The following is a 22,969-nucleotide window of genomic DNA, read 5'->3' on the forward strand; positions in this document are numbered from 1 at the left end:
GCACCATAGCCCAACTATATTCGCACCTAAAACGAAATCCAGGGGGCGCTGCAAAGTTAGGCAACACTGGCAAGGATGGCGGCGGCAAGGAGGTTCATGTGCGGATTGATGCTGTTGGAAATACCGTGTTGCCTAGATTGCGATGTGAAAACGTGGTGTTTTGTCGAAGGTGAGAGTGTACTTGGTGCCGAGTACGTAATTTTGGTTACCGCGAAGGACAACATCGACGATAAAATAAATGTTGTTGCACCGTTCGTGTAAACGACTGGCGTGATTCGGACGCGCAAGAAATCCCAGTGCGGCTGCGAAGTGTTCTTGTTGAGTCTGTGATCTCCGATGGCCAATCCTCCTGAATTGCTGTCTTTTTTACCGAAGTGCAAACGCGTATCAGCCGTTCGCATCTACTGCTAGGTAAGTGCTGCTGTGCTGTCACGGCCCGTGTCACTCGGCAAGGCGTCAGACAAACTGTTCGGCAGTGTTTTGAAGGTAGGTGGGCTAACGCACTCGGTAGTTGCCGGTGGGCATCGTTTATCAAATGCGGATTGCCTAGAGCATCACGGCGACACGTCAGCATTTTGAAGCGACTTTATCAGCCGGTTACTTCGTCGCGTCCTTGCATAAATGTGTTCAAATCCAAAGAATGAGGCGGTGATGGTACACCGAGCGAAATAACGTTTCATGTATACAAGAAGAGGCGGAGAGAAACAATGACTACTAACTGTTGAAGAAATGATCGCAGGAAACTTGTTCACCATTTTTTGCAATGCGCAGAGCCCTATTGATTTGTCTGTTTGTGCGTGTGCGTGTCAGCTGATCCGCATACGTGAGCGGAATTGTGGTACCCACAAATTCTTCTGCTTACCTGCTGCTACAGCAGTGTATCGTTATAGGTGGGTGTAAATTGGCACTTTCCTAGCTCCCTGAACCCTACGATGAGACATCAGGCAGGCTATACCAACGTTACTAGATTAGGTTGGGCTGTATACCACTTACGCGAGCCCACAAATCAAAGAAATCGAGCCCGCAACATCTAAAGAGCAAGGCTCAAAGCTACTATACGTCATAATATAGCAAGCATCTCAGACTTGCCTTGACGCCACGCAGCAAGAACGCTGACATCAACACTACGAAGATTTCGATTTTGCCCGCCGCTGTGGCACAGTACGATGCTTGGATGCTGACGCGAAAGGCGCTGTGTCGATCCCAGTTGCGGCGGTCGCATTTTGACGGGGGTGAAACGCTAGATGCATGCGTACTATGCAATTTCACAACCCCAGCTGGTCGAGATTATCCGGAGCCCTTAACTACGGCGTCTCTCGCAGCTTGTATGGCTTCGTGACGTTCCCACGAATCGATTCCGATTCATTCCAGCTGTGTTATCCGTACGATTCGTTGATGCCGTTCGAACAGTGCAACAAATTTTTAGCACGGCGGCGTAATACTTGTTGCTGAAGTGCCAAGAATAAACAACCATCGTCCGAGTAACTTTGCTGATGCCGAGGCTGGCGCCGTTCTTCACGGTTCAATCAAAGAACGGAAACTCGTGAAAAGATACTATCCCGCCTTTCGCCTCACTGATGTGCATATTCAAGCGCAAACAAGCTGCTTCGCAACGCATTTTTTTTCTTTTGCTGACGACGAATCCATCCGCCAGAACCGCAACCGCACGTACGAAAGTGAACGTCGTCCGCTACATGGACCTCAATAGCCTGTTTCGCGCTCGCTCCGCTAGGTGGCGTATTGACTCAAATTATTCGCGAATACCCACTGACTACTTCGCATGAAACCCGATTCCCACAATGCGTGGGATCTGCCGAATTTTTCTTGTCGGACACGCCCCACTCTGGAGGAAATGCCACTTCATTCAGAAGCAAAGAAGTGTTAATTTCAAGGGCTCGTTTTTCTTTGTTATACACAATATTAATGAGAACTAACAGACAATAATGCCAAGGAAAGTATAGGGGATGTTTTTAGTAATAAATGTAAGGTAATTGTGAAGAAAGGAAAGTGGACGAAAAGATAGCTTGCCGCGGGCAGGGACCGAACCTGCGACCTTCGAATAACGCGTCCGATGCTCTACCAACTGAGCTACCGCGGCGGCCATCCCCCCGTACACTTTATAGGGTATATGTGTGCATTTAAACGTGGGAGCGTCAGTCAGCGCCGCCAGTAGCCATGACGGCGAGTGTGGAACACTCTTTTTCTGCCTGTTGGCGTCACGTAGCACGTGAACTTATTACGAGCTGGCAGCTGACCAATAATCCCTCGCATACCACCTGAAAGCACCAAGTCTGCCAGAACGAGACCCTCGCTATGAATGAAGGAAAGAAGTGTTAATTTCAAGGGCTCGTTTTTCTTTGTTATACACGATATTAATTCATTCAGAAGCGTGTTTTTGCAAACATCTCAGTCGTACGTTGTCAGCCTGGCAGCTAGTGAAGTGGCAATTATTACACTTTTGTCTTGCTAAAACGAATTGTACAGCTGTGTCGTCAAGATCCGCCATATCTCTAGGAAAGTGCCCATGTTTTGTGTACGTAGAATTGAATCGAATCGAAAAGGCAAGTACATATATGGAGCGATGTTTTGTGAACAGAGTTTTAGCTAAGCTAGATTGTCACCTATAGACCTGTTCACAAGCGGCTCCCTGGACGCCGCCATAATCCTCTCTGGGCTGCGCTATAAATAAACGTGATTCTCCCCCCCCCCCCCTCACCTCAAGATGCACTGCCGGGGCTGTGACTCCAGCCTTTGGACTCCTGCGTGCAGCCCAGCATGGCGGCGTTTTTTCAAGGGGCGCTAGCGCGGCAGTCTCCATACTCGTGGTCGCGCGCGTGGACGTCATCGTTATAACCAAAGTTCTCGGCAGCACATGTTGTTTTGATATTTTTTTTTCTAAGAAAACGGCGTAGTGAGGCGCAGCGCCGCCAAAAAGCAGTGTCATATGCCGGATCGCTGAAGGACCACGGCTATGGTGGCGCACTTGCTGGCCTGGTGGGAGGAGCTCAGCACCTTGAAAAGGACCGACACTTGAATGTGCGCGTCTCTGGGGCTAGCATCCCCTCGACCTCTCTTTGGAGAGGGCATTCCCAGATGGTGTTCTTGAGTACACAACTCAGAACCGATGAGTTTGACCCCAGGGGACGCACGTACGTATCTTTTATATTCAAGAATGTTATACCACTTCCCATCATTGCGTAACTCGATTAGATATGGTCGGGAATCAGTAAAAACCCAACAATTATCATTAGATATGGCAAATTAGTTTTGTGGAAGCCCGTAAGCTGAAGTAACTAAAGTTTCTGGAGAGCGCCGCGGCGTGCCTCGCATAATTAATCGGCCGATATTCTTTTCTTGGCAATGAAGGAAATTCTACGCGGGCGGAGCTAGCGGAGCTTCTGTGCATGTTTTACTGCGTGAGTCCGGTTTGGCGCGTTTCGAAACCATTGGCGTAACCGGGGGCTGCTGAAGGCGCTGGAGAGGACGACCCATTACAGAGCTCCTAGCTTCGCTACAGATATTTTTGCAATTTTGCGTGAGCATATGTACACGCCCACATACAAATGCACGACATACATAAAGGGTGGTTAAACAGCACCCCCCCCCCCCCCCCCCCGAGAAGAAAAATATATATATTTTTTTTTTGCATACGCCCACGATGTCCTGTGCCATGCAGCTGTGAAGCGAGTTTCTCCCCATAGCTTCTCACTGCTGCGGAAGAGCCAGCTTTGAAGAGTTCCATTTTGCGGAGCTACGCACGTGCAGACACCTTAAAAATGAGCTTTTCCGTTGGTACAGTTAACAGAACCTTGCTCCAGAAGGCCATCCCGTTTGGAACGTGAACCATAAGAAAATATTCGTTCACTGTCAAACGGGCGTAGACTGCGTAGTTGATAACATTTCAAAATTTCTTGCGGTAAAATATGCATACATAGGGCAAACTGGTCGATGCACGACCCGCGTAGCAAATGTCAGGAGCAGTTCTAACGGTGATCTTGCAACTCACTACCAAAGGTGCAAGCGTCCACCCCGAAATTATCACTGCACAGTAATGTACGGCAAACGTAATCAATCGGCAAGACTTCAATAGAAGAAAAATCGACTTATGAAGGAACACGAACTTGTAATATACCTTCCCTGACGTTATCTGAGGAAGAATTTCAGTTCTTGTGTGTCCTGCATTGATTGCAGCGCGCATGCCATGTGTCACGTGCTTCAGCGTATATAAGTTATGCTTTGTTAAGGATTTCCCGTAGCCTCCCGCGGGGCCCCCAACCAACAGTAGCCTCCCGCTGGGTCCCCAAAGACGAAACATCTCAGCGTTGGGACACAAGTCCGTTTTCTACAGGGTCGTAAAAGCGTCTCTCACAGCCCCCCACTGCAGGCACGCAGTCCTTCCCTCCTGTCAACGTAACTGTACACCACACCGCCCTCTCAGGCACGGCAGAAACCGCGCGACGGGGTTGTGGGGCTTTCCTGGAAAGGCATCTGGACTGCGCACGTGGTGCTCAACAAGTGAAAATGGAAGCAAAACAGAAGAATTACCACGAGGGTGAGAGAGTGGCCGGTGCGGGGGAACTTCGAAGACGAGGCAGAGACTTTCGAGACACGAACCAAGAAACACGTCTCAAGACAGTTGTAAATTCTGTAAATAAACTTCTTGTTCTAATTGTAATCGAAGCTTTCGTAACATGCTTCCCTCATTTTAGAATAAACGAACTAATTAAAAAAAGGTTGCGCTTTGTGTGTCTCGTTTTCTATCTCTCTCCACGTCTTCGCTGCGTTCTTCCTTCGTCGTCATGCAGAACGAAGTAGTCCAAGTGAGTGCGTTGACAAAGGTAAAGTATAGAAAGGGTAAGACGTTGCATTTGCAGGTAAAAGATAGTAAGAATATCGTTAAGTTTGCCTGTTGTATACCAATTGTGCTTTGCATGCGTTACACGGTTACGCCAGTTTTGAGGAAAAACTCCGCTCACTCATATAGACGATGTATCAAGTGGAGCCCACCCGAATTACAAAATTATTATTATTATTATTATTATTATTATTATTATTATTATTATTATTATTATTATTATTATTATTATTATTATTATTACTCACGTCACAAGGTTTCCAGAATTACAAAACTTGGTACTTCAATATTTGTAGTTTCAGGGATTTTTCATTTGACCTTGGATTTGTTCGGTTCGTTTGAAAACTCGAGGCTATAACGAAGCAAATAAACAAAAACAGACGGCATCGTCCACCACAATCACGACTAATTATCGAATAAGACGACTATTCACGGCGCCTCAGCGGTTACCCAATGACAACATGCCTTGCTTTCACGTGACATCCAACCGACTTACCAGGCCCGTAGCTAGAGAGGGGAGCGCCCCCCCCCCTCCTCCGAAATTTTGATGGATGGGGGTGTTTTACCAAAAGTAAATTAAAGAATAGGTGTTTTTCTCAAATAGTCAAGGTGTTCAGCAAGTGCCCCCACCCCCCGCCCCCGAAAAAAATTCCTGGCTACGGGCCTGCGACTTACAATCAAACTTTGCTGAGCACAAATTAATCGAATTTTCTTTCGCACCGAAATCGGTCCTCTGCATTGGAGCGACACTGTACTAACGGCTGCATATCTGTCTTGAAGTGTTCGCCGTACCCTGTCTAATGAAGACTGTGATTATCTTAACACGTCCGTGTTCTCCACACTCTCGGTAAATTGACGAAGATTCGACAAGACACACGCCGAACCACAAACTGAACGCAGTACAACGTTCGTATTTGCCGCGCTACCGACTTCAAGCCACCGGATTGGGTATCAAGATCGCACCCTCAATACCGGCGTAGCGCGGCTGAGTTAGTCTCGAACGCAAAGTCTAGGCACATCATTCCAAAAAACACGCAAAAATAAAAACATTCCTCCTCACAAAAGCGCGAAGGAGGGTTCGATAGAGCCGGCGTGCGTCGAAGCCGCCGATCGTGTGCCGCGCGCGTGCGCTTGTTGGACGGTGCGTGCATCTGTGTACGGTGTTGTGCCCGCTAGTCCGGTACCGCTTTCACCGAACGGATTACGATGTTTTCCTTCTTCCAACGTAGCACCCGGCACAGCGGAACGCTCCGTACCCTTTCACGGACTGCCTGCGACCTGTGAAAACACAAACACAAGGGCAGCGGCTCGCCAGAATCAACGGTGAGTCCGCGGTGCTGCTCGGCGCCTGACGGAGTCAGCGCCCGGACTCGTTACTAAGCCTAACGCCGCCCGTCTAACGGTTCGGTTCGTGACAAAAAGGAGGCGGGGCACTTGGGGTCCCGCTCTCCTGACTTCAGTCGCGGCTTGACGAAAGCACGTTGTTTTACCGACGCCTGCGCGCTCGTGATTCAAGCGCACGCGAGAGCAGGAAACATGTGATCGCTCATTCCACCAGCGGAACCGAAATGCTTTCGTTTTGTTGTCAGATCAGCGAGCGATGCACCCCTCGTTCCAGCTGTTCGTGTGGCTCGCGCTGTCAGATTCTCGCTTCAAGCGTGCGCGCGTTATGACTTTACGAACGCACTGAGCGTAGTTGTGTTGCGCTTTTCAAACCTACGAGGATACGTTTTGTATCCCCTCGTACTTTTTCAGCACGGTACACGGTCTGAGGCACGTATCCGATGTGTAGAGCGCGTTCGCCTTGAGTGAAACTGTCGGCGCTGTGTTTTGAATCGAAGCCGGTTGAACAGAAACTCCGGTGTGTTTTCGAACCCTTATGATTGACCAGTCCTAGATCGCTACCTTGGTCGGCAAAACGAGTCGTTTTGGTTTGGCCGAGATCGCGTTTGTCGCACGTGGGAGCGGTTTAGTATAAATATAGGTTAGTCGGGCGTAGTTCTCGTTCGGTGTGGCAGCGCGCGGATGGTTTAGAGTGTTCTTTCGCCCATTAGTTGCTGCGTGGGGAATTCCCGGAAGTGCTTGCATATTAATCGCTGTAACCTGATCAATTAAAAAAGAAAGCGTTCGTAAGACGAAGGTTTCCGTCGGGCCGATTTTATGATATCGTCTATTCGAATGCATGTTTAAAGAAGACATGTTCTAATCAGTGAAGCGTCTCACCGATATCACTGAAATTTCTTGCCTCTGAGAATGTTTCATCCCACCGATCTGTAAGACTCGAACGTTTGATCTCGTAGCTAAACAAAGACCTGTCGAAAATCGGGAAGATTTGAAAAGCAACATTTGGAACCTGAATGTTGGAAATCCGTGATTCGCACCGAAACTAGATACGTAACCTTTGTGCAGACCACATCTGTTACATATGGTTAACCTTAGTTGATGAAGTGCAGGTGAAAATCTGACGTAAGATTGCTTCACATCACCTTCTACCGTTTTTCCCAGTGAAGCCTTGCTCCCGAATCGGCGAAATACTGCAGAGTGATGAGTCACTGCGATCCCTTTAATCGTGGTATCATAGCATAGCAGTAAGGTAGGCGTTTTCGATGGCTGTACATTACATAAATACTGAGTGTGTTTGTGTGTGTGTGTGTGTGTGTGTTGTTTTTATTGGCTAGTTACAGTTTTCCTTTTCTTCTTAAATAATGTTTAATCGAATTTACAGATTATGTTTTAAAATAGTCACATCCTAAGTAAAAAATTCACCGACGATTACGATACTGCCTCATGCGAATTCTGAGCACAGCTTCGTGTTGGGGCAAGGCCAACTGTGTTTGAAGTTTTGGCTTTCATCAAGGTATCGACTACGCCATAAATCATAATTTTTGTGAAGTGTAGACAGCACCCATTACGCCATTATTCGTCTTTCTGCGGATAAGCGAGGTACCGTACGGTACACATCTGTAAGGTATTATGTGCACTTTGTTGATGCTGTATGTTGCTGATGACGACGAAGAATTGTGGCTGAGCACCTTGCAGTGGGTGGGAAGCATTAAACCACACACTCGTTGCTCAATTAGCATTGTGTGATGACTGGTTGTTATTTTACTCTTCTGTCACGCTTCTGTCATGTCCGACATGACGCCTGTGTAGGGTCTTTTTGCAAATGAGTGTCAAGCACCAGGCGGCTCCCTGCGTTTTTCAATGTACTGCCCTTACAAAGAAACCGGCGTGGCTCTGCGGTAGAATACTCGACTGCCACGCGGAGGGCCCGGGTTCAAATCCATTCGATACTGCGTATTTTTTTTCTAATTTTATTTTTTGCATGTCTATCGGTTACGCCACCGACGGCGACGCCGCTCAACGCAGGAACGGGCGCCTAAGAGCTGCGCTGTAAAAAAAAAGAAAGAATGCTTCCCACAGTACATTTTAACATTTTGTGCGCAACTACCCTCATCGAATCAGAGCTGCCTACGCCTTGATAGCCCAGCGGTTATGGCGTCGCGCCGCTGTGTTTGGGGTCGTGCGTTCGATTCCCGCCTCATTCTGAGTTGGCCAAACTTAAAAAAAAAAGTAATAGACGGGCGCTTTCCCGAGTTCAGACGCACGTTATGGAAACCCCAGTTGGGGAGAAATTAAACCGCAGTCAGCCGCTACATATGTTGTATGGCGCACGATGATATCGCGGTTGTGGCGTGAGAAACCTAAATAATAATAATAAAAATGAACTATCTTTTTACTTTTTATTTTTTTGAGGACACTAAATTCATGGACCTGCCCCGCCACGGTGGTCTAGTGGTTATGGCGCTCGACTGCTGACCCGAAGGTCGCGGGATCGAATCCTGGCCGCGGCGGCTGCATTTTCGATGGAGGCGAAAATGTTTGAGGCCCGTGTACTTTGATTTAGGTGCACGTTAAAGAACCCCAGGTGGTCGAAATTTCCGGAGCCCTCCGCCGTACGGCGACCCTCATAATCATATCGTGGTTTTGGGACGTTAAACATCAGAAATTATTATTATATTCATGGACCTTTCCGCCCTCTTTAGTTATCGAGGTATGGTCGTGTTTATGTGCTTAGAATAAAACGTGCATGGTTTAGAGTGCTGTGTACTCACGCAGCTTTCCCTAAAAAAAAATTCAGGAGCTCTTCCCATACGTCTCAGTTACCCCAGCCCCTACATCTGCAGCAAATACCTCCCAGATATAAGGCCAGAATGCCCTAAATGCCAAAATCCCAGGGGCGACTTAAATCATATGCTGTGGCAGTGTCCCGCGCTAAACGCTAGCTTCGGGTCTCCTGCCACCGAGGAAGACTGGATGAACCACCTCAGGAGCCCCGACAGGGCCCTTCAACATCAGGCCATCCAGAAGGCCCAAAAGGTGGCTGGCGAGCTCCGACTCCCAGTCCCCACATGGGCGGAGCCACCGGGCCGGCCCCCGTAAGGGGTGCCCAGGCCCCTTCAGGACCTTTAATAAAGTTAATTCTCTCTCTCTCTTCCCATATCCAAAAAAATGGCGGCAAGCGAAGCGTGGCGTGAGCGTGCCCGACCTGCAACTTCTCTTTTTTCTTCTAATTCTTTGCATCGCATTAGACAATGCTCCCTCCTAACTGTTTCCTTCCTCCGTGCCGGGAATCGGAGCTTAATTCACGTGATTAGCAGCGCCACGCTTCAGTTGCCACAGGCAACAACGACGGTCACGTGTTCATATCTAGGCAACAATGAGACGTGGCAACGTGCGATGACAAGTGACCTCGAGAATAAGGTCATACTGATGTATCAGAAACGGTTGATCGCCGAGAAGTTCACGATCGAGAGAGCATCAGTTGTTGAAAAAAAAAAGAAAAAAAAAGAAAGGACGGCGCGTGCAGATACGCACGTGCCCCGTCGCATGCACTTTCGAGGGCCGCATTTGTTTGCGCTCGCCGGCGCGGGGTTTTTCGCGTAAGGTGCCATCACCAAAAAATCTGAGTTGTAAAAGCTGTCGTTCCGAAAAAAATAAATACATTCAAAGGGGTCCCGCAACACATTTCGAAGTAACCATCGAATGGCTTCATCGAGCGCCTGTCGTCGTCTGTCTCCCTTTTGTGTTCGTCCAAAAATTCGCGCTGTTTTTCCTTCTATGCGCAATGAACCAACTTGCCCAAGCCTTAACCCTAGCAAGCTTCATTGAAGGAGTTTGTTGCCTCCCGAATCGACTGACATGACATGACAAGAACTTTATTGGAGTCCTGAGGAACTCGAATCTGGGGAGCCGAAGGCCCCCAGATCAAGTTGGTGGCTTCGCCCACGATGGGACTGGAAGTCCAAGTTCCGTCGCGATGTCGTGGGCCCTCTGGACGGCCTGGAGTTGTCGCAAAAATATTTTAGAATCAGTCACGCAAGAGCGGAGAGAGATCTGTCGCAGTCTTTAAGCGCTTTCCTTCTTTCGTACCAGCGAGCGCGCTGAAAGCTACGCGAGAGAGAGAGAGAGGGGGGGGGGGCATGACTAGAGGGTAGGAAGCTACGTTCGTCGGCGCGCGTCATAACCCTGAGCACTTTCTTTTTTTTTTCTTCGAACGCGTGGATTACTTTCAGTGTGATCGCGAGTGCTCGCGCGGGCACGTGGCGGCATCCCGCGGCGGCCGCGGTAACTGTGCAGCTCACGATGCTCAAATGAGCCAATGACCGTAGACTTTGCGTTTATGGCATCATTTGCCGAGAGTATAGATTTCCGCCATCATGTTTGGCTCACATGCTCTCAGGAGCCTCGACTACCGACCATGCTTGAATTGTGTTCCAGGGCCCCTTTAAGTTACGTATCAAAGGTGGACTCGTTTTTTGAACTAAAAGAGGAAACATGTACTCTACCACCAGGCACCTGGGAGCCTTTCAGTTTTTAGGAAAATGTATGAGTGACATCGGCCGTGTTTAGAAAAAGTTTATTTCTTCGTAGGACGCTACGAACATTTAGAAACAGTGCCGCACATCGGCCAAAACAACATAAGACATAAGGTTGTCAACAAAATGCAACCGTAGAAGAGTGGATGTAGGTCTTCATTTACTAAAGGCGCCTTACATAGCCCAGTGACTTGTTCAAGGCAAAGCGAGATTCCTGAGTGAATAAAGCAACAAAACAAAACTAAACGGTAGTATCGCGCAATACTATGGCGGCCCCATAATCTACTTAGTTTAATTGTTTAGGAACAATAACCCTGTTGTTGAGTTTCGATGAAGAACTGTCTCGAAAAGACCAAACGTAACGTTCTCCTCCTCGAGTGTTGAAGGGGTACCGAACAAAAGTAGCGAAAAGATGACGAAAACATCGAAATCTACTCTGAAAACGCGACTGTTCCGATAAACAATTATATTTCACATATTTTTGAGCAGTTGGCTGTACTTTTGGGGGATTGCCAGCAGCGCGCCAGCGCGAGCCGTGACGTCAAAGGTGGATGCAGGGTGCTCGTTTTTCTGTCCTGCGACTTCCCTTTCTCCACTTCGCCTTTACATCCCACTCTCAGACCCCTTCCACAAAAACGCTGAGACGTGCCCCACCCGGGTGCATTGTTCGCTGCCGGTACCGTTCGCAGTGGTGCTAGGAACCGTAGTGGGAGCTGAGCGGGTTGAGAGACGCAGGCGACGGCTGGTATTGTCGGCACGCCCGTTTCCGGTGACATTAACCATCACCGCCCCCAGTAAGTTTTTTCGGGTTGGTAGGGGGGGGGGGGGGAGGCACCGCCTAGATCTGGAGTGGGACCGGGCAGCCAGATGTGGTCGAGTGTCATTTTGGGCTCTGTATGCCATGGCAAAAAAAAAAAAAAAAATCGGGAGGGGAGGGGGGGGGCACGGGCCTGGTGTTCAACCCCCTGGCTACGCCACTGCCCACAATTCACGGCGCGGCCGCTAAACGCGGCATTTAAACGCATTACATTCATTATTTCCTGCTTGTTTCTGTCTGAAATGAAGGTGGTAACGTCTACCGATTTAAGCACCCAATCTTTCAGTTTGGCTGAAAATATTGGCGGCAAACATTTTGTTCAGTATACCTTTAACGTCCAGAGATTGGGTCGTATACCACATTATTTTGAAGGCGAAGGCGTTGTATGATTAAATAAATTTTCGAGATTGGGCGAGACCTGACGATACATCGCGGGACCTTTTGTGCTATTCTGGACACTTGTCAGATTCCGCCATGGCTGTCGACTTTCGTAATGGCGGCATTTTTAAGCCAATCAGCGAGGTCGCAGCAGCCCCGTGGGCCAACCGGAGTTGACCAGTGACGGAATTTCGCAATGTCGAGAATACTACCACTTGTTCGGCGGCGGCGGCGTCCACACGAATGATGCAAAATAACAACTTTATACCCCTGTCGCACGGCGCATGTAATGCCATTCGCAACGAATGTGATTAGGTGTTAATGCCATAATAGCAACTTCGCCAAATGGCACTTGCGCGCACCGGAGCGCCCAGGCTACACGATGATTAGACGACACGGCGCACCAGGGCGCCCCGGTGTGATTTGTGGAGCTTGCCGTAAGTAGTAAAAGTCGGTCAAAAGTCGCGGGACACTTAAGTTCACGTACGTGTGCTGACGGCGTGCCGGAAGTCCCATGACCCCATGGTGTTGCATCACGCCAGTCAGTCTGCTTATTTTCCGATATGGAGGTATTACGTGGCAGACATGTCACCGCCCCGTTATAAAGGGTACGCTCATAGCATCCATCCATCCATTCATCCAGTTAGAGTTACTGTACATGCTACCTTTAGGTAGCTAGCGTATGCAGTAACTCTAGTCGGAATCTGGGAAAAAGGATATAGTTGAACAAATTGCTTCAACTATGGCGCTGTAAAGAAGCTATTGAAAAGGCAACGGCAATCATTAATAAAAAAAGTAGGGCAGTTCCGCACTAATGGTGCGAAGACTGAGGGAGCAGCGGAACTGCTGGCGTTCCCCTCCTCCTCACCTTATTTCTCTCTATCTCTTTCTCGGTCTCTCTATCTTGCTTTCTCTATCTTGCATTTCTTTCTCTCTATATCTGTATTTCTCGCTTCCTCTTTCTCTCTCTCGCTCTCTATATCTTCCTCTCTGATTCTCTCTCTCTCTAGATCTCCATCCATTTCTTTCTGCCTTTCGTTCTCTCTGTTTCTCTTTCTTTCTATAGTATGTTTTACTGTCTCCTCTCCGCCGCTCCCTCACTTCCCTTTTCCCACCCCCTTGCTATGCTGTACTATTGGCCGTGAGATCGAGCGGAGTCGCCGCCTAGCGGCTTCTGGCTGAACCGCGCTTAGTGTGGATTGCTCCATGCGTCGTCTGCTAGCCCCGTTGTGTTTGCATGTGCGCGTACGTCATGCGGATCCTCAAAAGGCGGTTTGTTCCGTTGCGTTAGTGCAACTTTAACCGCTCGTACGTATGCCTAACACGATGTAAAGAAGCATTTGGTCTTGATTTGCTGTATATGTACAGTACTGTAATAAGATCAGAGAGTGCACTTGTCGAGAGTGCTGTGTGTGGTCGTCGTACCCTCCGTTCACGAGAGTCATATCAGTGTAGGTGCCGCTCTGTGGTTCAAGCGCATTGCAAAGTGCACTCGGCGTTGCCCTAAAGATGAGACGTATTAAATCTCATGTGAAAATAGCCTTTTAGCGGCGCGATGGTAAAAAAAAAAAGGCTCGCATGTACTTGAGCGTTGTGGTTAGGTGTTGTTTATAGGTTACGCGACGAGCTTTAGTTGTGCACGGTCCTGGTCTCACTAGAGAGAAATATTTCTGTTAGGTCACGTCCGACACTTGGGTACTTAAATTGTCCCCTAAAAAGAACAGAAAATGAAATGACACGGAAATCGCAAAACTGAGTTGCCTTGCGCAATATCAACTTATGGCGAAATTTGTACAAAAACACCCGTGTACTTAGATTAAGGTGCGCGTCAAAGAGCGCTGATGGTCATAATTAATCCAAACGGCGTAGTTTACATTTATGTCGTAGTAATTTGACGCGAAGCCACATCTTTTTTTCTTTACATTATCTTGAGCGTTTGTGTTGCGTTGTTTAGATTGACAGAAGGCAGCGGACATTATTCGTATGAAAAAACGTACTTTGGTCCCGTAAAATAACCGGACCTTTGTTTCATTACTGTCGCGCAAGTAATCAATCGAAGAAATTTCCGTGATGTGCAGTTACCTTTGTGTACTGTTACTGGAATAAAAACAAGCGTGTGCGTGTTAAACGTCTCCGTAGCGCTAAAGCGCTGTCAGCCACGTAGCTTTCCTCAGTAAGCCTATCAACTGCCCTACATTTCATGGAGAACTGAATAAGAAATGCGAATGAATATTTGAGCACGCAGTGCAGAAAGTGCTATTTCAACTCATCGTGCAGGGATTCGGGCTTTGTTTTTGTTGAGGGGCATCCAAATGAACAAGAAGTAAATGGTTAATTCAGTCGCGCTATACAGCAGTGCGTAGTAGGGGGAACACAAGCTAAACTTGTACAAATAGAACAACAAGAAAACGTCACCCATTGCGAAAACGCCGACTGTCGCCGAAGGCGAGCAACCCGTTCGTTGGCAGAATGCGCTTCTTTCACAAGTAATTATAACGTTCGGCGCGCTTCGTGCATTAATTCGGGAATGAAGAGCGCACATGCATATTATCACAAAGCTGCAGTCAACGCATTTTGTTTGCCGGAAATCGGGTCACATCGCTCACAACGAAGCGCCGTTGTGCACGTTTGTATACGCGCCGACAACCGCCTATCCACACTAGCACGGCGACGGTACTGCCACCTGTAGCCCGATCTCGTGGCGAATACAAGGCTATGCTGTGCTCTTCTAGCCGCTCGCCTTCGGATGACCTTCATCTTTAGTGGACCAGTGGTGAGCTGTGAGATTTGCCCGATTTCTATGGCACATATCCGTGATGATAGCCATTTCTTGGGATATATCTCTTGCCTTGTTAATTTTTAGCGGACCGGTGGTGGGTAGTAGGATTTGCCCAATTCCTGTGGCACATACCCGTTCATGATGATGATAGTTTTCTGGCGACCATGGACATCTTACGGCCGGCTATAACAACTTCGCTGTTAAAACCTTAACCTTGATTGCATTCTGCTTTAGGTTATTGATTTCGTAAATTTTTGTCAAGCCCCCGTCGTCGAGATTACACATGTCGTGCGTGCACGAGTTAGGGAAACTTATTGAATGGGTGAATGCCATTAGCTGTGGATGCCATTCGTATATGCCCGTGTAGTAGCAAGAAAAGTGGCGTTAACACATAATCAAATTCGCTGCGAATGACATTACGTCTGCCGTGTGACAGGGGGTATACAAACTTCGTTTCGAGTGGAGCTCGGTTTTCGCGTATTTCGGTGGGAACTCTTGAGGTACATGCGAGCTTATATAAAGCTTCCTCTGAGGCATCCTGCTGTCGTGAGCGTAAGGTATAAATAATGGTTGTTCGTGAGGGGGCCAACCACTATGTGGATTAACCTCTCTCTCTCGAGACACGGCGCTCCCTGAACTCCTCGACCTCGACACAAATATAGCAGCAGCAGCAGCAGCAGCAGTGGCAGTGGCAGCAGCAGTGCAGCGGCAGGTTTCCGTTTCAGAGCCGTCCTGCCGCTTTTTCGCCCGGATTCTTGGTCAACGAGGCGGCCTCGATTCGCGAAGCTCCCTGGGCTTCCGTGTGCCGTTTTTCTTTTCTCGGCTTTTGGTGGTGTTTCTTGGAGACCGCCCTAGTCGGCCGTTATATGTTAATTTGAATGAATGGACGAAAGAGAAGAAAGTGAATGAATGAATGAATGAATGAATGAATGAATGAATGAATGAAGACCGCCCTAGTCGGCCGCTAAGTTAATTTGAATGAATGAACGAAAGAGAAGAAAGTGAATGAATGAATGTATGAATGAATGAATGAATGAATGAATGAATGAATGAATGAATGAATGAATGAATGAATGATTCGATGAGGGAGTGAGTGATGCACAGGGTCGGAGGGTGGGCTATACTCGGTTACAACCTAAGAAGGAAATAAATAAATAAAGTAAAATAAAAAAGTCAGCTCTGCCCCAGCCATATCGCTGCCCTTCCCGCAGGGAATTTGCGTAAATTCTCTTTTTTTTTCTTTATTTCCGGTTGTACGTCACACAAACGGAGACAACAGAATTATGTTACAAGACACCGCAAACGTGAAAGCACACATATATCGTCAACCACTGGATGGACAACATCGTGATATAATATTCCTTCATAGTAAGCAGGGGTTCTGCCCTAGCCAACCACGAAGGAATACATTCTTTTGTTTTTTCTACCTCGATCAACCGGGTCGTGCTTTCTTGAAAATACTGTCTTGGTGTTCTTCTGTCCGGGTCACAGTAAAATCCCGCCATTCGTGAGCGCCATATACTAGTGCAAGCCAATCATCATGATTAGGTCAAAAGGTAATCCGTCCTCATTGTCTATTGCTAAGTACCTAATTCCCTGAGGGTCTAACGGAAAAATTTTTTTTATTGTCCCTGCCAACAGTGCAAAAAGACATGGTCATGAGTTTCTAGTAGCTCACTCATTTTCGTGACTTTACCATACGGATCCACGTTTGTGTCGCTGGTTTTAGGTCGGAAAACTTGAACGTCCTGCTAAATTTCATCAGCGATTCTGACATCGCTGCTCGTCGGAACCTAATGCTTTAGGTAGTAACGATGGACCTCTAACTCTTAATACGCGTAGTATTGGTGCTATGGTGCTATGACGTCAAGTTGTTCTGTCGCTTTTTAAATGAATGAATTAATTGTGAAACTCGGCGGGTTCACCTTCTTTCATAGTAGTCATTCGTGTTCCGCTTTTCTACATTTTCGGTGGTGCCTCGGGGTCGAGCTCATCCGTCGCTATGTTAATTTAAATGAACTGGGTGGAAACGTCGGCTACATTTTAATTCACAGTAATCCATCTGTAGTTTTCTTTTAGTACTGACAGTTCTTTGACACTGGGACCCTCGCCTGTATATTTGTGATCTTGTAATACTTTTTTGAAACCAATAAAACTGAAATGAATTGAATTGAACTCAGTCTTCTTCGTCGGTCACGAATGAATGAATGAATGAATGAATGAATGAATGAATGAATGAATGAATGAATGAATGAATGACAGGTATGTTTGTTTGGGCAAGTCAGTAAATCTTTTCGTAAAAATTTAGACGGGCGGGCCTACCTCTGTCAAAGGCTGTCTTGTCGGCCCTGGTGTTAGATTTAAATAGATCCTTGATGACGCCACACGTCACACGTGACCGCCTGGTGTCCCGCAAAGTTGTATCTGCGGCTCAGACGCACGGCGCTCTTCGTATTCGCTCTCCTGTCGCGCAACTCGTGAGTCAAATCACTCAGGCTCTCTCAGACTCGGACTCGTGACTTGATCTGACACGATTGAATCCAGGTGAGTAATGTTCTGATGAGTCGTGCTCGGCGGTTCCCGGAGCACACCCAGTGTTTTAAGTCAGGGACGGTCTTGGGGGGGGGGGGGGGGTCTATGATCCCCCACCAGTATTGACAAGGGATCTGAGACCCCCACTCCCTAGAATGTAGCGACATGAATGTGTGGCGGGCGAACTTTCTTTGTTCCCTTGTCAGCGGTGGTCGGAAGATCTTTCACTATCGTTTCGAAAATTCCACCTTGATACCTAGCAAAAATTATTGCCATGTTTTCTAATACCCGAGCCGGACACAGCGGGAAACACAGTAACAACAGCGGGGAAGACAGTAAGCCTCTAGTCGGCAACCTTCACGAGTAAAGAAAGCTTTCAGCCTCTCCGAAAATGAGACGTTAAGCTGGTTAGAATGGGCCGTTTAGATAGCAAACGCACGCACGCACAAACACACACACACACAGACGCACGCACACACACACACAGGCACGCGCACACACACACAAACACACACACACCACAAGAAGGAGGAGGAAAAGTAATGGGCATGGTCAGGGCATGTAGCGCGTAGGCAAGATAACCGCTGGTCTTTAATGGGACACTAAAGAGAAACAATGAATCGGTTTAGATTGATAAATTGTACTTTCAGAACTATAATGTCGTTACTTTCACCATCATAGGTGTATTAACAAAGAGAAAATGAAGTTCAAAGTTTCATTTTTAAATTTCGCTCCGAAATCTCTACGCCTGACGTCACAGATTTCAAAGTGTACTTATCGTATTTTGGCGCCATTGGCTCAACAAAATTTCCACAAACTTGGTATGTCAACCACGTTATGTGCAGAGAGTTTTTGCAGGGGTGGATGCGGGGGAGATGGGATCCATGTAGCGACTGAGAAGAACTCAGAGGACAATGCACTTCATTTTTACCGTTTAGGAACTACGTAGGCCCTAGCAGGCGCCGTCGAAATATGTGACGTCACGGCGAATGGTGCGGAAACTTCAAGGTGACGTCGCCACCCACATTTTCTTTTTGCGCGATTTCTCGCTTACTGAGCGTCCTCTCGCCGCAAGCGTGGTGTTTTTGGTATCGTGAAAGAGTGGTTTACTAATACGAGAAAAATCGCTTTGCTCTTTAGTATCTCTTTAAGAGTAACTGACTGGATTCCAAGAGAAGGCAAACGCGCGAGGGGATAGACAGAAAGTTAGGTCGGCAGATGAGATTAAGCAGCTTGCGGCAATAACGTGGCCGCAGCAGTCGCAGAACCGTGTTGATTGGTGAAACATAGCAGATGCCTTCGCGCTGCAGTGGGCGTAGTCAAGCTGATGATGACGATGATGAAAAATTATTTCACCCTTTCGTATAAAACGGTGCGTAAAAGGAGCTATGTCAGTCGCTTTTTCTGTATCCCTCTTTGCTTCCTACTTCAGCTACGCCCGTAACACCTACGGCACAATCGGGTGGTTGTTTCAGAGCGCTCTGACCGTGTTTGAAAGTGGTGAATTCCACAACTTTAAAAGCTCTATAACGAGAACAAAGCAGGTATGCAAGTCTCGTTCCTCCTTCCTTATCGTGTAATGGCCTTGCTTATTTTACAAGTAATGCCTCAGTTGCTCTTTTACATCGATTTTCCATAGCCTCCGGAGCGCTCTGAAACAACCACCCCAGTGTACCGTTAGAGAAGCCCCTTTGATGAAGCTAGATTTTAAGCACCGAGCACACCTCCGAAAAGCCGGGGATGAAATTGCCTGGGATACCTTGCACCTTTCCGAAGACACGCGGATCTGGGACGAGAGCCTCGTTTCCGAAATAAAAGACTCACAGGGTCCTTTATGCATTCGCCTACGACGACTCGAAGGCGAAAGTCAGCTTCTTCTTTTTCTTCTCACTCGACGTACTGATTCTCTCGACTCCAAAAGCCTTCTGCACCTAACGTGAGGCATTGCACCTAGCGTGAGGCATTGCAACCAGGTGATGCATTGCCAGCTTTCTGCACCTCACCTGGTTTTGCACTTCCTCCGTGATCGGCCCACATTTGGCGAAGCGGCGGTGTCACGTGATTACGCCACCATGTGACGTCACGGTATGTGAAGTCATAGTGATGTAATGATGACTCCACACATCCTGGCGATCTATGACGTCATAATGACGTCATATGGTGGCGTCATCGCTTGATGACTTTTCCGCTTCACTCGTGTTGACGCCGCCGACGGTCGGTTTTCGCGTTTGATGAGGTATATAAAGCTTTCGCGTTCATGGCCTACGCAGCAGGCTGCACCCCTTTTCTTAAGCATAATGCGTTAGATGCCTCATCAAACGCGAAAATTGACCGTCGGCGTCCCGCGGCTTCAAAACAAGTTACGCAAAAGGTCAGCATCACGTGATGACTTCACCACACGACGTCACTATGACGTCACATACCGTTACGTCACATGATGACGTCATCGCATGACACCGTCGCTTGGTCAAAGGTGGTGCGATCACGGAGGCAATGCAAAAGCAGGCGCAGAAAGCTCGCAATGCCTCCGGTCCTGGGTGCAGTGCAAAACCACGTTATGTGCAGAAAGTTTTTGAAGGGGTGGATGCGGGGGGAGATAGGATCTATGTAGCGACTGAGAAGAAAAAGAAGCGCAAGATGGCTTTCGCCTTCGAGTCGCCTTGGGGACCCTGTTACATAAGGGGACCCTGTGAGTTTTTGAACCAATACTCGCAAGCTCTAAAGGCACTGTGTGTCTAAGAAAGCCCCGCCACAGTGGTCTAGTGGTTATGGCGCTCGACTACTGACCCGAAGGTCGCGGGATCGAATCCCGGCCGCGGCGGCTGCATTTTCGGTGGAGGCGAAAATGCTAGAGGCCCGTGTACTTACATTTGTGTGCACGTTAAAGAACCCCAGGTGGTCGAAATTTCCGGAGCCCTCCACTACGGCGGCTCTCATAATCATATCGTGGCTTTGGGACGTTAAACCCCCAGATATTATTATTATTAATATTATTATTATTATTATTATTATTATTATTATTATTATTATTATTATTATTATTATCTGTCTAAGAAAAACAACAACAACAAACAATCAAGAAAACTCACAGGGTCCCTTATATACTCACCTAAGACGACTGGAAGTCGAAAGCCATCTTTTTTTCAGTCAATGTATTGATCCTGTCTCGCAACCCTCCGAAAGCTTCATGCACCTAACGTGGTTTTGCACGGCCTCCATGATCGGCCCACTTTTGACCTTAGCTACGATGTCATGTGATGTTACGTCACGTAACATCACTGTGACGCCATGTTGACGTCACATATTTTGGTGATCTGCTACGCCGTAATGATGTCATCACATGATGATTTTTTGCATCACTCGGGTTGACGCCGCCGACTCGGGACGCCGGTCAATTTTCGCGTTTCATGAGGCATCTGAGGCTTTCACCTTAATATGTAAATGATTTAGGACACTTTGTACAATACTATGGGAGAGCTGTGTGCAGCTGTCCCACGAAGATCCGGTGTTGAAGCTTGTAATCCCGCTTATGCTTAAAGAAAAAATTCACCGGCGATTACGATACTGCATAATGCGAATTCTGAGCGCAGCTTCGTGTTGGGGCAACGCCAACTGTGTTTGAAGTTTTGACTATCCGTAGTTGTAGCAATGCAACATTAGTTGCATATTGCCACAGAGTCTGCGAACGCTCGAGTGCTACGCACACCACTCTGTGCATTGCAGGCGTCCCGAACCAAGGGAAACGCGAACAGCCCCGTTGCGAAAGCGAAGTCAGTCGCAGTGCACGTGTCAGTCCTGCATGCGCACGAGCTCCAACCGAGGGACCAGTGCGCGTGACTGAGGAAGAAAGCGAGGTCAGTGGCTCGTCATATCGACAGACTCCGCGTTCGCTTTCTTTCGTCCTCGTTTGCTCTATCGGTTACGTCGACGCCGCTCAACGCACGAACGGGTGCCGAAGAGCTGCAGGCTCCAGGAGGAGGCAAATTGGCGCACTATGCGATGTACTATGGTATAGCTGTAAACTGTCCCTAAGGAGCATAGATTGAATGAGCTTGGCGCACCTCCAAAACGTTTAAGCGGTTCGACCGATCAGCTGGTACTTGTTGTACGAATATTACCTTGCAAAGCCGCAGATGGTGTTACGGCAGACCACGTCCCTTCATGCTAAGCATTTGTTCGCTGTTTCGCGCAATCGCAAAACGTTGAAGTAGTTGACAAAGACATTCTAGCAGAGCATAAACATTTTAGTTCGAAGCGAGCGATAGCAAAAAAAAAAAAAGAAAAGAAAATGGCTGAGGCTTGACTCATCTAAATGACTTACCGCAAGTGGAAGGTACGTCTGTCTTTGTTTTGCCACGGCCGGACAGGAGAGGCGCCCGCGTGCTTCTCCAGTCCGGCCGTGGTTTTGCAAAGACTATGCGCACAATGTTTTATTAGAGAGTTTGAGAATTGGGGCCCCAAGAAGTTTGCAAGCCGCCAAGGCGCATGCGCAGAACCCAGGCCACTCCTGGGCTCTTGCGCTCGCGTTGACATGAGGCCCGAAAATCCAAAACTAGCGCGGGTCCCCAACAGGGGCGTAGCCAGGGGGTTCAACCCCCCCCTTCGAAATTTTTCGATTTTGCTTGCCTATATATACACGCGCACATACAAACACACGCACAAACATACTTAAAGTGTGGTTGAACCCCCCCCGAAAGAAAATTCTGGCTACGCTCCTGGTCCCCAAGGCGTCTTAGGTAGCGAGCGAGACGAGGCAGACGCAGCGAGGGCCACGACGCAGTATGGCCCGCGTCTCGCATGATTTTAATTTCACCACGTGTCGCGCCCCGCAGTGATGGAAGTGCTGCTCCAATTGCTCCAAATTGCTCCAAATGAGAAATGCTGCTCCATGCTGCTCCAAACAGTAATTTTTGTTAGTAACTGCTCCGAACCTGCTCCGAAATGGCACTGGAAAACTGAAAAGAATGAACTTTAACTGCGTGCACATCTAGCCAGCCTATACAAAACCAAAAAATAACCTGTATACTCTCCTAGTATGCTGCTTGTATACTAGCTGCATACTAGCATTGTCGATATTATATATGATTTAGCTGTATATTTGTACCTGACAAGCAGGCTATTTTGGTGAAATGTGTGTGAGATTAGTTCGATATCATGCTGATTACTAACTGCTGCTGTGACGAATGTGATGTGTGACTTACATTGATTACCTTATCAGGTTTGACCTCATTTATGCCACAAGAACTGGCATTTTAATTGTACAACTCATTTAGTTTTTTTTTTATTTTCAGTGCAGACTATTTTGGTGAAGTATAAAAATGACAGATTGCTTTGATGTAGTACCGATTATAAGCTGCTGTGGCAAAATTGATATGTGATAGGGGTTTCTTTTACAATTTGGTGTTCAGCTTTATCTCTGTTATATCATCGAAGCTTGCCTTGAGGCAGCTTAGATGACCGAGTATTACGGAGAACTTAGCGCTGTTTTTGAGATCGTTTCCCATCTCGGACGTTCCTAGGCCTAATAAGAAGATCGGTGTAAAGAAATATGCAACATATGAATTTTCGCTTGCCGCGCGTGGTTCATATTTTTTACTTTTATTATATTACTAAAAAAAGTGGTAATATTGTTGCATGCGGGTATACTGGTTAGCATTTGCACCTTTTTTTCCTTTTCACTTTTTTTAACGCACTCATCCTCCGCTAGGTGACGCCGTATAGTCACACCT

The 22,969-nt window shown here is 47.7% G+C and overlaps 1 protein-coding gene across 2 annotated transcripts in view; it reads left to right on the top strand.

Moving 5' to 3' along the window:
* Positions 1-5,946: 5,946 nt before the first annotated feature.
* LOC119374097 (beta-1,4-glucuronyltransferase 1) overlaps positions 5,947-22,969 on the top strand; it is a 312,671-nt gene continuing 295,648 nt past the window's right edge. The window contains exon 1 of one of the 2 annotated variants that reach the window (XM_037644162.2): positions 5,947-6,257. The gene's annotated coding sequence lies outside the window, so the exon portion shown is untranslated. The remainder of the gene's footprint in view (positions 6,258-22,969) is intronic. The other variant, XM_037644161.2, reaches the window with a different exon arrangement.

Source organism: Rhipicephalus sanguineus, chromosome 11 (assembly GCF_013339695.2).
Source record: "Rhipicephalus sanguineus isolate Rsan-2018 chromosome 11, BIME_Rsan_1.4, whole genome shotgun sequence".
NCBI lineage: Eukaryota > Metazoa > Arthropoda > Arachnida > Ixodida > Ixodidae > Rhipicephalus > Rhipicephalus sanguineus.